Genomic DNA, 13458 nt, shown 5'->3' on the forward strand with positions numbered 1-13458 from the left:
TCAGAAAAGAAATAAAGACTCTACTTTTCAAGAAATTCCTGCAAACGACTTAATACCGCTAGCTCCTTCCCACTTCCCAATACCTTCCCAATTCCCCAAAGCAACCTCATCCACTCTTTATCTCCTCTAGAAATTACCAGACATCTTCTTCTTGTAATACATTTTTTGTAATTCTTTTGTAATCCGCCTTGAACCGCAAGGCAATGGCGGAATAGAAATCGCTAATGTAATGTAATAAATATGGACTTCCTAGCATTCTGTGCTCATAATTGCCAATATTGAACTTAAATTTAGCACGCATTAATCTCAGACCTAAGTTTAGGCGAGCCCGTGTATATAACTCAGAGGAAAAAAAAATCCCATCATGACCTTCAGTTAGAATGAATTAATGGTCTCCATATCGAAACAGGGAAAGAGAAGAAGGTGGCAAGCCTCGAAGCAAAGCCAAATTAACAGAAAGACATATCTGCTCTTCTGTGCAGGGAAGTTGATGAAGCATCATGCTGTCTAAAAGAGAAATGCTTTGACACAAGATAGAAACAGAGATCTTTTGGCAAAGTTTCTACTAAAAGAATTTTACTACTCAACTACTGCATGCAACCCTTATTATAGGACCAACCCATTAGAAAACTGTTAGAAAATCTTTTTGATTTTAACTTAATACTGTATATGATTCCAATCTGACAAATGTTGATGTAACCCGCATTGAACTCCGCTCAAGAGGATTTGGCGGGATATAAGGTCATTATAATCTTATTTTCCATAATTATATTTGCTCATTTTTACTTATCCTTTAATAAAATATTTTGCTACAGCAACATAGATAAACCTAATTTCTTGCATAAGGATAACCCGGAACATCTGTCTGATATTTTTTCCCCCTAATTAAGCAATTCCTTTAAAAATGAATGTCAAGACACTAGGGAATACAGAAGAGTGAGCCGCAAGTGATGTAAAGGGTCAAACGGACAATAAAATGTAATTGAAAACATATTTTAAAATATAAATACAGTGTATCGTCTATAAAATGCTGTACGATGGAAAACGTTCCTTTCAAATGATTATTTTTACATTGTAGCTCGGATTTATGTACTGATAAGAACCCCTAGAAAGTTGCAAGCTGACATGCGAAGGTAAAAGAAACCCATTAAGGCCCAAATTCTCTAAACGACGTTGTAAGTTATTTATTTATTCACCACCTTACTTAATTGTTTTAATTGGTGTTAGTCGGTGCAGTAATTGACTGCATCGTTTAAAACCAATTAAAAAGTCATTTTAAAATGTAGGTACCTGCAGGCGCCTACAAAAAAGGACACTGCAATCGTGTATGCAGAGTCATCTAATGGAGCCTAAGGTCAAAGTAGGCGTGGCGTACGCTTGAAACGGCCTTAAAAACCGCTAGGTGCCTCTGTAGATAGGAGAGGGGAGATATAAGAGAAGTTTAAATATCTACATAATATAAATGCGCATGAGTCTGCAATGTGAGGGCATAGGTTGAAGTTAAGAGGTGACAGGCTCTGGAGTAATCTAAGGAAATACCTTTTTACTGAAAGAAGAAGTGGTGGAGACAGAGACTGTGTCTAAATTCAAAAGGGTCTAGGACAGGCACGTGGGATGTCTTAGAGAGAGGAAAAGATAATGGTTATTGCAGATGGGCAGACTAGATGGGCCATTTGGCCTTTATCTGCCATCATGTTTCTATGTTTCTATAATCAGAAAGCTCTATGGCCTCACAATACAAGTGTTAAGAGTCTTAGCCAATAGGGAGAGGAAGAGATAATGGTTACTGCAGATGGGCAGACTAGATGGGCCATTTGACCTTTATCTGTCATCATGTTTCTATGTAAACATAGATGCCGGTAATACAGGCCTGTAAGACTCTCCCCTATATGATTGGAATGCATCAAACGGGGTTTGTTGCTCAAAGACATTCTGCAAATAACACCAGATTGGCATTTCATATGCTAAATTTAGCAAAACAATTGATGATCCAGCCTTCTCTGTCTCTCTGGATGCAGAGAAGGACTTTGATCATGTAGAATGGACTTTATGTACCAAGCAATGGATTGGTTTGGAATAGGATCCGGATTTATTCAAATGATTCAAACCTTGTATAGTTCCCATTCTGCCAGATTATATAGTAATAATTCATTCTCGGAGCATTTTTTGTCTGAAGAGGGGAGTTAGACAAGGATGTCCCTTATCTCCTTTGCTTTCTGATACTGTTTTGGAACCCTTGTTGTTGGCTATTCAGCAGGCAAAGGAGATACAGGGAATTCCATATGCAGGTCAAGATTATAAGGTTTCGGCTTAAGCAGATGATATTTCGCTTCATTTGAAAAATCCTGAATCAACCATTCCTCATTGATTGATCGTTTTGGAAAATTTTCCGGATACAGTATAAGATAAATTGGAGTAAATCAGAGGTTCTTCCATTGAATGTACACTGTGTAAAAGCTTTATTTGATCCATTTCCATTCCTTTGGAAGGAAGAGGATATAAAATATTTGGGTATTATGATTCAAAGAACATTGGAAGACACAATGACAGTAAATGAAAAATCCTTATTATTGAGCATTGGAGTCCATTACATCTTTCTTGGTGGGGGAGAGTCCAAACCATCAAAATTATGATTTTGCCTGTGGTTTGTTACCAAATGAATATGTTACCAGTTTATTTTCAAAGTTCCTTTTATAAAAAATTAAATGGGATTCTTATAAAATTTCTTTGGCTGGGTAAAACTGCTAGAATAGCCTTAGTACCTTTGCAAAAATTACAATCAGCAGGAGGGGTATATTTTCCAAATTTTTACAGGTATCACCAAGCCTTTATTTTGCGTCAGGGTATGTATTGGATCCTTCTTGAACTCATGGAGAATCTGCCAGATTGGCTGATATTGGAAAGTCATCTGATGGCCCCATTACGTCTTAGCCATATTATGAGTATCAAGCTTCCTAGAATATACAAGGACAATAGTATTCTTCTTTCCACCTGGAATACATTAAGATTTATTAATTCTTTAAATCCTACTCCAATACAACAATCCACTTGTCAATCCCTACAATTAAACTCCAAGATACAAATCGGCGAGTCTAAAATCCTCTGGAAACATTAGTTGCCGGCAGGCATACGTACTCTAGATGATGTAATTCAGAATGGGAAACTGGTAAATTTATTAAAATTTCAACAATCATTTGGCATTTCAAAATCTCAGGGTTATAAATGGTTGCAGTTGAAACAGGCCATACAGAAAGGGTTTCCTGATTGGCGTAACTTAAAACAATCAGTATAGCTTGCCGGGCCTATGTTTCCAGACAGATTTGCAAGGGGACTAGGCCGTCAAGTGGTACAAACTAACATCTGAATATTTGGGGAAAAAAACTAAAACCAGCTTAAGACATTTGGAGTAGAGAAACATAGAAGCATATTTCTGCTACAAAATGGCCACAGATTTGGACTTGGAGGATGAGATGTACAGCGTCAGCATCGATGAGACAAACTATATAGAATTTTTTAGACCCCCAGTTTGTTTACAAAAGTTGGATAGTTCAAAGTCTATTTGTACCTCGCTTAATCTATTGTAAACCGCATAGAACTTAACAGTATTGTGTTATATAAGCTGTTATTATTATTATTATTATTATTATTATTAATAGATGCTGGCACTGTCATCTTGAGGTAGGAACACTGGATCACTTATTGTTTTATTATCCCTTGTTACTTTAATTTCTGAAAAAAATAATATGGGGTAAAATTAACAGGATATTGGAGGCTTCTATTCCACTGTCTTTTGGCATTGTTTTATTTGGGACTTTATTGAAGCCTAAGGGCTCCTTTTATCAAGGTGCGGGATACCGCGCGCTCAACCGCCTGCCGCGCTAGTCGCTATCGCCTCCATTGACTAGGCGTTAGTTTTTTGACTTGTCGCGGGGGTTAGTGCGTGATGAAATGTCAGATGCGCTAACCCCCGTAGCGCACCTTGATAAAAGGAGCCCTAAGAGTCCAATTGACGGGAAAAAAAAACATATTTCTTATTATTATGACGGGAGTGGCCATGCAATTAATAATGAGAAATTGGAAGAACCGGGGCAGACTGAACTGTACTTTTTGGTGGGAAACTCTTTGTCAATATTACAGATTTGAAAGAATGAATGCTGAGCAATTGGGACATATTAAAAAATTTAAAGAAACATGGGGTCCGTTAGCGGCATTTGTTAACACTGCTTAATTGAATAAACCTTTAATTCCTAGTTGAATTCCACACGCATCCAGGGAGGGAGGGGGGAGGGGGGAAATATACTTTATATTAATATTTGTCTGGCGGTAAGTGCTGTTTAATGCATTAATTGGTTGTATATTGTCTGCACTTTGTTTTGGATCTGAAAGTGAATAAAGCTTTATAAATAAATAAAAAATATAGGCCTGCAAAATCCTGGCCTACGTTACTAGCGACCGTGTCAAACATAAGCTGCAATCCTCTTAAAGGCACCTACAGGTGACTGACGCACGGACGGTGCTGTTTTGGGAGGCGCCATTACTAGAATCCAACCCTAATTGCTCTTCCACTATATTCCGTGTCCTGATGACCCCTTTCAGTTTCTAAAATAGTAATAATGATAGGCAACACGCAGCCTGGTTTTTATAGCAGCACTCTCCAGTAAGCTTCAGACACGGTTTCCTTTCATAAATTGAGGCCTGATAATGATTTTTGCTATAAATTACTCCGTAAATATTCTTGCTGATAGACGATGCATTTATTTAAGCATCAATGGACAAATAAAGTTATCCACGGGTGACTAACAACCTTGAATAAATACCATTTTACTCAGTAGCAACTCACAATACCTTAGCATTGCAATTACATGCTGGGACCTATTATCCCAATTAATGGACTGTTTTAGATTCACAATGCATTATACTTGAAACACTTTAGAGGTTTGGCCTTCATGTAGCCACAGGCAAGGAAGAAATTTATAACTAATACGAATAAGAATAGAAAAAGATTTTCATGTACTTGCCAGCGTGCAGTTTATACTTAATGCATAACTAGACAGGTCTCAAAAATGCCCTTTGATTTAAGGCACAACAGAATTATGTCTTTACACCCTAATAACAACTGCTTTTGAGGTTTACAAGTCGGCACTATCTATAATTTTGTTGAAGTTATTGATACTGTCGAATACCATTTCTCTTATCTGTAGTTATTGAAGAAAAGGTTGTGTGTGATATTCATTATATTCTTGAAGTTTTCTGTGTGTTGCTCAATGTAAATTGTAAAAAAATGAAGTTGTAAGATATGATTTTCCTCTTGCTGGTTGGGTGAACACATAAAGGAGCCTGCTTAGAAGTCTACAACCCCTTACAGAGGTGGCTCCTTTGTAAAATGGTAGGCCTCGGGCTATATTTTACGGCAGAGAAATCTGATTACTGGAGTTTAGCATTACTCCCTCTGGTGGTTCCCAACGCTGTATCGCCAAGGCCATGAAGTAAAATACAGTTATAACTCTTCTCTCTTTTGTAAGAATCATTGATTGCCATGATTGTATATTATAGCAAAGAGGCAATCGATGGTATACATTCATTACATTGAATTTTTGATAATTACTGGAAGTTATTGAACAAGGCATAGGCACTATAATAGCCGATAAGCTCCAGCTGTACCTGAAAAACTGAACTTACAAATATTTAATAATATAAAGAGCTGTAAACAACAAATCCTCTATACAGAGTGCTAAGAATTTATATGTTCTGTCGTGGTTTCTTTTTTCAAAAATAAATACAACCGAGAGAAAAAATTTTCTTAAAAACAAAATACTGTATATAACTCAATTCTCAAAACAATATTATTCCCACTATTTCAGGTATAAATATGAATTATAGTCAGTGGCGTAGCAAGAGTAGGAGGAGTCTGGGACGCTATTGCCCCCCTCGCCCACACCTTCCCATCCCCCATGCCCACTCACACTCTCCCTCCCCTAATCGAGTTGACTCAGTATAAGGGATTGTACCAGAATTCAAAATGATGAGACATCGAAGTAAGCTCTGATGGACCAAAGGTTCCAGAAGGTGAGAAAGATTTTTCTAATCAAGGAGTCTACCTGGTCTTTCATGGTCAGGCTCTGGTCCAGTGTTACTCCCAAAACCTTCATAGTGGGTTGAATGGCATAACTAAGGTTATTGATGCACAGTGATGCTTTAGTGTCAAGTGGGTGTGGCGATGCTATGAAAAATTTTGTTTTCTCCGATTTTAATTTTAGTCTGAATTCAGTCATCCATTGCTCCATCCGATTTAGTACTTCTGGTGTTTTGGGGGTGACTTCTGAGACTGAGTTAGTGAATGGGATAATTATCGTGAAGTCGTCAGCGTAGCTATATAGTTTTATCCCAAGCTGGGACAATTGCGCACCCAATGAGGACATGTAAACATTGAAAAGCAAAGGGGATAGTGGTGATCTCAGTGGCACGCCAGATGGATTGCTCCAGGTGTCAGAGAGATAGTGATTAAAACGGACTTGGTATGTGCATGATATAAGGAAACCTCGAAACCAGTTCAATACTTCTCCTCTGATTCCGATGGTGTCTAGGCATTGTAACAGTTTTCCATGGTCCACCAAGTCGAAGGCAGAGCTCATGTCAAATTGCATGATTAGGGCATTGAGGCCCTTACTAAACAAGTAACGCAAATTGTCCAGGATAGCCGCAATTACTGTCTCAGTGCTAAACATAGGCCTAAAACCAGATTGAGTTTCGTGCAGAAGAGAGAATTGGTCGAGATATTCCATTAGCTGGGTGTGTACCAATCCTTCCATGATTTTTACAATAAATGGAATAGATGCTACTGGTCTATAGTTGATTACTGATGTTGATGATTCTTTATGATTTTTTGGGATTGGGGTTAATATAATATGACCATTGTTAGTGAGGAATTTTCCATTGTTTAGGTTATTGGTTAGATAATTCAATAGAGATAATTTAAAGTCTAATGGAGCTGCTTTCATAATTTCTGGGGGACATGAGTCCAGGACACACTATGATTTTGAGTATTTGTTATATAACTTGATGTAGTTATTCCATTCTAACTTGTGGAAGCAGCTCCAGATCATGTCCGCTGGTATTTCATTTCTGTGCATATCAATTGACTGATGTTCATATGCAACAATTGTTGAGTAGTTATTTCTTAGGTTTTTGATTTTTGAATCGAAATGTTGTGCTAGATCATTTGCTAAGGGTAGCTTCGTATTATGCATGGGTTGAGTGTCGTCAAATTTGTAACTATGTTGAAAAGTTATTTTGTATTGGCTCCTTTTGAATTAGTATTAGATGAGTTAATTTTGGATGAGTAAAATGTTTTACGTTTTTCTTTTATCTGTTGTTTGTAGAGTTTTTTGTTGGATCTCCAGTTGTTTCGATCTGACAGTTTTCCCATTTTTTTCCAGATTCTTTCTAATCGTCTTACTGATTGTTTCATTGTTCAGAGTTCGATGTCAGACCATTTTATTTGTTTGAGCAGCTTTTACTCTTCCGTTTAGGGGCAATTTTATCTAAAATGGATATGATAGTTATCGTCCAGTGATCATAGAAGTCAACTCCTTTTTTTATCTTCACTTGTAGATCATATTGTGACCAATATTCCTCTGGGTTGATATGGCCCCTTGTGAGGTGTTCTCTTTTTGTCCGTGGGTGTGTCTTAGATTTTAGCCAAGTCCAAATTAGATTGAAATAATAAGTGAAATGGTCAGACCAGATATCATGACACCAAGTACTGTCTGAAAGAGAGATGGGAGGGGTTATAATCTCCTTTACGGACATCACTACCACATCTAAATGATGGCCTTTTTCATGTGTTGAGTGGTTAAAGGGAAATTGTAATTGAGTAAAGAAAGAAAGTTTTTAAAGTCTTTCGCTTCTGGGTTGTCTATTTCATCTAGATGTAAGTTTATGTCTCCTGCAATTAGATTATGTGATGGAAGTGATTGAGTTATGTAGGACAAATTCACAGAAGTCCTCTCTAGCTTGTGACCAGCTTTTTGGTGGAACATAGAATAGTATACAAGAAAGGGAATCTTCTAGTTCCTTATTGCTAATTTTACAGGCTAATATCTTCCTTGGCGAAAATTGCTAATCCTCCCCCTCTTCTTCCATCACGATTTAGCATGTGAATTTTAAAATTATCTGGTAGAAGTTCATTTATTATTAGGTCATCTTCAGACAGTAGCCACGTTTCCATTAGGAAAAGACAAGCTATTTGCATGTTGATGATCCAATCTTTAATTAAAAATGCTTTGTTCCTAACAGATCTGATGTTGAGATATGCACAGGGAACGGAAGTCGATGTGATAGGTTTGGTGGATGTAGTGGTTCTGATAGGTTTTACTTCCCTTATCCTTTTATTTTTTGGGGTATGTTGATGTCTTCCGTCGCTTGAGATTACCTTGATATGGTTTGCTCTGTCTTCCTGTTGGGTAATTATAAGCCTGATGGGTAGATCAGGATAATGGGCTGAGTGTAGCTGCGGATAGAGTGACTTAACATCCTTAATGTTATTGCATATTAGATAGATTAGTAGAATCAGTAGGAGATGCATGCTTGCAGATTAAACTGACTTCCACTTGTCCTAATGGCTATTGGTGTTTCTGTTACTTCCAGTTTCTAGGATAGTTAATTAGCAGTGAATCAGATAGCGCTAGATCAGATTCAATAAGACCAGTTAAATTAACAGTTAGATTAGTTAAATAGCAGTAAAAGGGATATCCCTAAGTCAGATTCAATGGTCACAGTTAAATTAACAATTAAATTAATAATTAGATTAGCCCCTAAATATATAACTGACCTTTTCGTCTTCTCAGCCAACAAATACAAGAGAAGCTCACATTCCAACTTCGTTTCCCCCCAGTGAGAGGTTGTAAACTGAAAAAACACCATGAACATCTTCTCTCGCACCAAGCAACATCATGGGGTAAAGACCTAGAACAATTGCTTTCGCCCACTACTTATGAGGAATTTAGGAAACGTCTGAAAACGCACCTGTTCCTAAAGCATCTAGACAACTGATCCTCTCTTCTCTCTCCCCTCTATAGCGATTAACTTGTTCTATTGATCATTCTCTCCTCAAAAATGGATTTCCTGTCCTATTAACCCTCTTTCTTCCACCCCTCTTAAAGTCAATCAATTTGTACCTTTGCTTAATCTTTGTAAACCGCATAGAACTTCACGGTATTGCGGTATATAAGCTGTTATTATTATTATTAAATCAGGTAGCACTGAATCCAAATCGGTAGCAACAATTTTAGAGTTATATGCACCATGGGTTGTCTCGTACTGCGAGTGTAGGCTGGAATAGAAGAACCTAAGTCGGCAAACAGAGGAGGGTAAACTTGGTTCTGAGGTGATTCAGCCATGCGCTCGAGCAGTGGCAGCAAGTGCAGGTTGGCATAGGTAGTGCAGAATTAGATTATCTAGACATGCAAATAATTAGGTTGACCAGTCATGCAAATACTTATCAGTATGACCAGAGGAGGGAGGCTTCTTTTGCTTCACTCAGACGCTTTGCAAAGGAGCGTGCTAATGCGCAGGTGCCTTTGCCATGCGCCTTAGCCGTCGCGCCGAGCGCCGTTCGCTCCTCTGGAATTTAAACTGTTCCCGGCAGGCTTGGGATGGGCGGAGCAGGCTCTCACGCCTACCGGGGACGGGGCAGGAACGAGGCTCCGAGGCTGAGCCGGACCCCTGCTGCTGGAATCGCTGATGGGCTTCTTCCCTCTGCAGGTCAGGGCTGGCGAGTTTCCCCACTCTGCAGGTTAGTTCCTCGGCATCACTGGCAGGGTTTTTCCTCTCTCCCAGTGCGGGTCAGGCTCCGAGGTTGAGCGGTCCCACAACTGCCGACGTCGGGGCCGGTGTCGCTCTCCTTGCACACATACTTATACGTCTGTCGTCCAATACTCATCTATAACTGCTGCAACAAACGTCAGCAAGCGTTCACATGCACTCAGTCCTCTCCCTCTCTCCTGAAAGCAACATTCCAGAGCTGAGATTGTGATGTCATAATGCCTCATTCCACAGTGCCTTAGAACCAACCTCATCAGTGATGTTACAATGGCTTAATTGTCCTATACTTGGCTCATGTAAGAACATAAGAATAGCCTTACTGGGTCAGACCAATGGTCCATCAAGCCCAGTAGCCCGTTCTCACAGTGGCCAATCCAGGTCACTAGTACCTGGCCAAAACCCAAGGAGTAGCAATATTCCATCTTCTATTCTGCCCCCTTTCTGTTCCCAAGTCCCATCCGTGTTCCCTTTCTACCCCCTGCCAAGTCCCATCCATCTTTTACTGTTCCCCTTCTCCCCCTCCCAAGGACCATATATATTCTGCTCTTTCCAGCGTCTTCTGTTTTGATATTCCTTCTCTGTCCATATCCTTCTGTATCCTTGTCCCTCCACCTGTGTTCATTGCCTCTCTGTGTTCACCTTTTCTCCTTCTCTATCTTCTAAATCCCCCACCCTATGGTTTGCATCTCTCCCCTGCCCCTCCCCCTCCCCATCTCTTACTCTCTCTACCCCTCCCTCTGTAAATCCATCTTTTCTCTCTGGCAAGTTGCATGATAGTCTTGTATATCAGCTTGGCGCACAGGTAAGCAGCAAGAATCTTAAAAGTCACATGTTCTAAGCTACATACAAATCTGACTTAAGAATAGCTTTAAAAATGTAACGTGTTCTTAACCTGGGGACTGCCTGTATACTAAATAGTAATCCAGTTAACATAAGAACATAAGAATTGCCGCTGTTGAGTCAGACCAGCAGTCCATCGTGCCCATCAGTCCGCACACGCGGTGGCCCTCTGATCAAAGACCAGTGCCCTAACTGAGACTAGCCCTGAGTACGTTCTGGTTCAGCAGGAACTTGTCTAACTTTTGTCTTGAATCCCTGGAGGGTCTTTTCCCCTATGACAGACTCTGGAAGAGCATTCCAGTTTTCTACCACTCTTTGGGTGAAGAAAAACTTCCTTACGTTCATACAGAATGTAGCCCTTTTCAATTTTAGAGGGTGCCCTCTCGTTCTCCCTACTTTGGAAAGGGTGGACAACCTGCCCTTAACTGCTAAGTCTATTCTCTTCAGTACCTTGAATGTTTCTTAAGTATTTTCCCTATCTGTCCCAGCAGGCTCACAATCGAACTGTGGTATCTGGGGCAGAGTGCCGAGTGACTTGTCCAGAGTCACAAGCAGCAGACTGGGATTGAACTTGGCGGCAGCTCTAACCAGCAGGGCAACTCTGCACTCATTACCTGGGCACCAGACTTGTGCCTGCAGATTCCTGGTGCCCAAGTTTGGCGTGCTGACCCATTATTCTATAACACCGAATGCAACATTTTGGAACGCCTCCAAACCCATTCATACCCCTCCCTTGGCTACACTCCCCTTTTGGATTGCACATCAAGGGATTTAGGCACCCAACATTATAGAATAGTGCGCAGCCAGATATGCAATTGGTTGGTGCCAATTAAGGTCAAGAATTGGGGGGGGGGGAGGGGGGGTTGAGCTCATTATTATAAAAGAAGGAATATTTCAGTATAGTACCCGTCTGTAGCAAATCACTAATAAATTAATCAGGCTACTTAATAATCCAAGTTATGGCTTAATTTTTAAGGAGGGGCGGGGGGAGGGTTAGGGTGTGGGGAGGTTAAATAGATGTATATTATTTGTTGGAATAGAGTGCAATATGTTATATTATTTGATTGCAACAAATTTCACAATACAAGCTGAATATCTTAAAGACTTATAACCACACCAAAATGATATTCATGTAATTCTAATATCGGAAACCAAGTGCCAGAAATTCTTCAGTTTATAAGGACGGAAGAGACCTCAGTGTGTCTCAGGAAGATTCCTGTGAAACCATCTATGGCAATAAAAATATTGTCATAGAGAAATACATCCTTGGTCTCATATCACACCGCTTCAAATTCACTATTTATACTACAGTGGTGCCTCACACAACGAACTTAATTGGTTCCAGGAGCAAGTTTGTTATGCGAAAAGTTCGTTATGTGAAACGCGTTTTCCCATAACAATACATGTTAAAAAAAATTATTCGTTCTGCAGCATAAAATATGCTAAGATGACATAAAAAAAGATAAATTTGTCAAAATGGTGAAAATGGTGGTTTTGCTGAGGCCAAACTCTTTGACGAGGTCACACTGTTTTACCCCACATTCACTCCTTCTAATTATTTCCCGTTTCATTTCAACAGAAATCACCTTCCTGCTTTTTTTAGAAGCCATGATATATAAAAAATATTGAGTTTATCTTAAAAGGACGACTGCCGTGATACGTGCGTGCGTGCGTGATTTAATTCGTAATGAAGAACAATTGCCGCGATACGTGCTTAAGTTAAGCGCAGTGACTAATGACTGCCTGCAGTGCCTGCGCGGAAGGATGCAATACATCGGCAGCGATCGTGGAAGCTCGGGCGACTTCGTTGTGTGAAACGAAGTTCGTTGTATGAATCATGAAATGAAGTTCGTTGTGTGCAGCGTTCGCTGTGTGAGGCGTTCTTTATGCGAGGCACCACTGTATTTCCTTTTTACTTTTTTCTCTTTTTTTTGAAGTAATACTTATAATATATTTATATAAGCTTAGTGGAAAGTAAGCATTTATCTCAATCTTTTCTTCCGATAGTGCAAAATCACCGCAGTTTGCAGTTTAGGGTCTAGCGCGGTACCAATCCACCACACTCGGAGAATTTCAGTTCAATCTCATTTAACATAGAGATATCCCGACAGGCCCTGTTTCGCCCTTTGGCTGCATCAGGGGATTATTTTAAATTATGAGCCACTGCTTCAATGATTCTCTCCTAAAGATTGTTCATCTGTTTGAACTATGTATTTGATTTAAAAATGAATAAAGAATATTTTTTTTTTAAAAAAAAAGATTACTCGCAATTGGAAGAATTGGGAGCGCCTTAAGGCTCCTTTTATCAAGCCGCGCTAGCGAGGTTAATGCGCATGACATTTCATCACGCGCTAACCCCCGCGCTGGCCAAAAAAACTACCGCCTGCTCAAGGGAGGCGGTAGCGGCTAACGCAGCCGGCAGTTTAATGCGCACTATTATACACGTTAAACCGTTAGCACGGTTTGATAAAAGGAGCCCTTGGTTTTCCGTAATGGTGGGCGAGCTTATGCTTAACTTATAAGTATGAGAAAATGAATGCTGACTTGCTGGGGCATAATAAGATATTCAAATTGGTTTGGGGTCCATTGACGTCTTTTGTAGATTTGTTAAAGTTGCTCTTTATCTTTATCTTTATTTTCCATTGTATTATACCCACACATCCAGGGGGGTGGGAGTGGGAGGGGGGGTATATCTTTTGTTTTGGTATTATTCCTGATGGTAATGACGGATTGGAGAAGGAATTTTTATTTTTTGTATAGATTCCGATTGTTTATAAGTGCTTATTTAATTATTAT

This window comes from Geotrypetes seraphini, chromosome 5 (assembly GCF_902459505.1).
Source record: "Geotrypetes seraphini chromosome 5, aGeoSer1.1, whole genome shotgun sequence".
Lineage (NCBI taxonomy): Eukaryota > Metazoa > Chordata > Amphibia > Gymnophiona > Dermophiidae > Geotrypetes > Geotrypetes seraphini.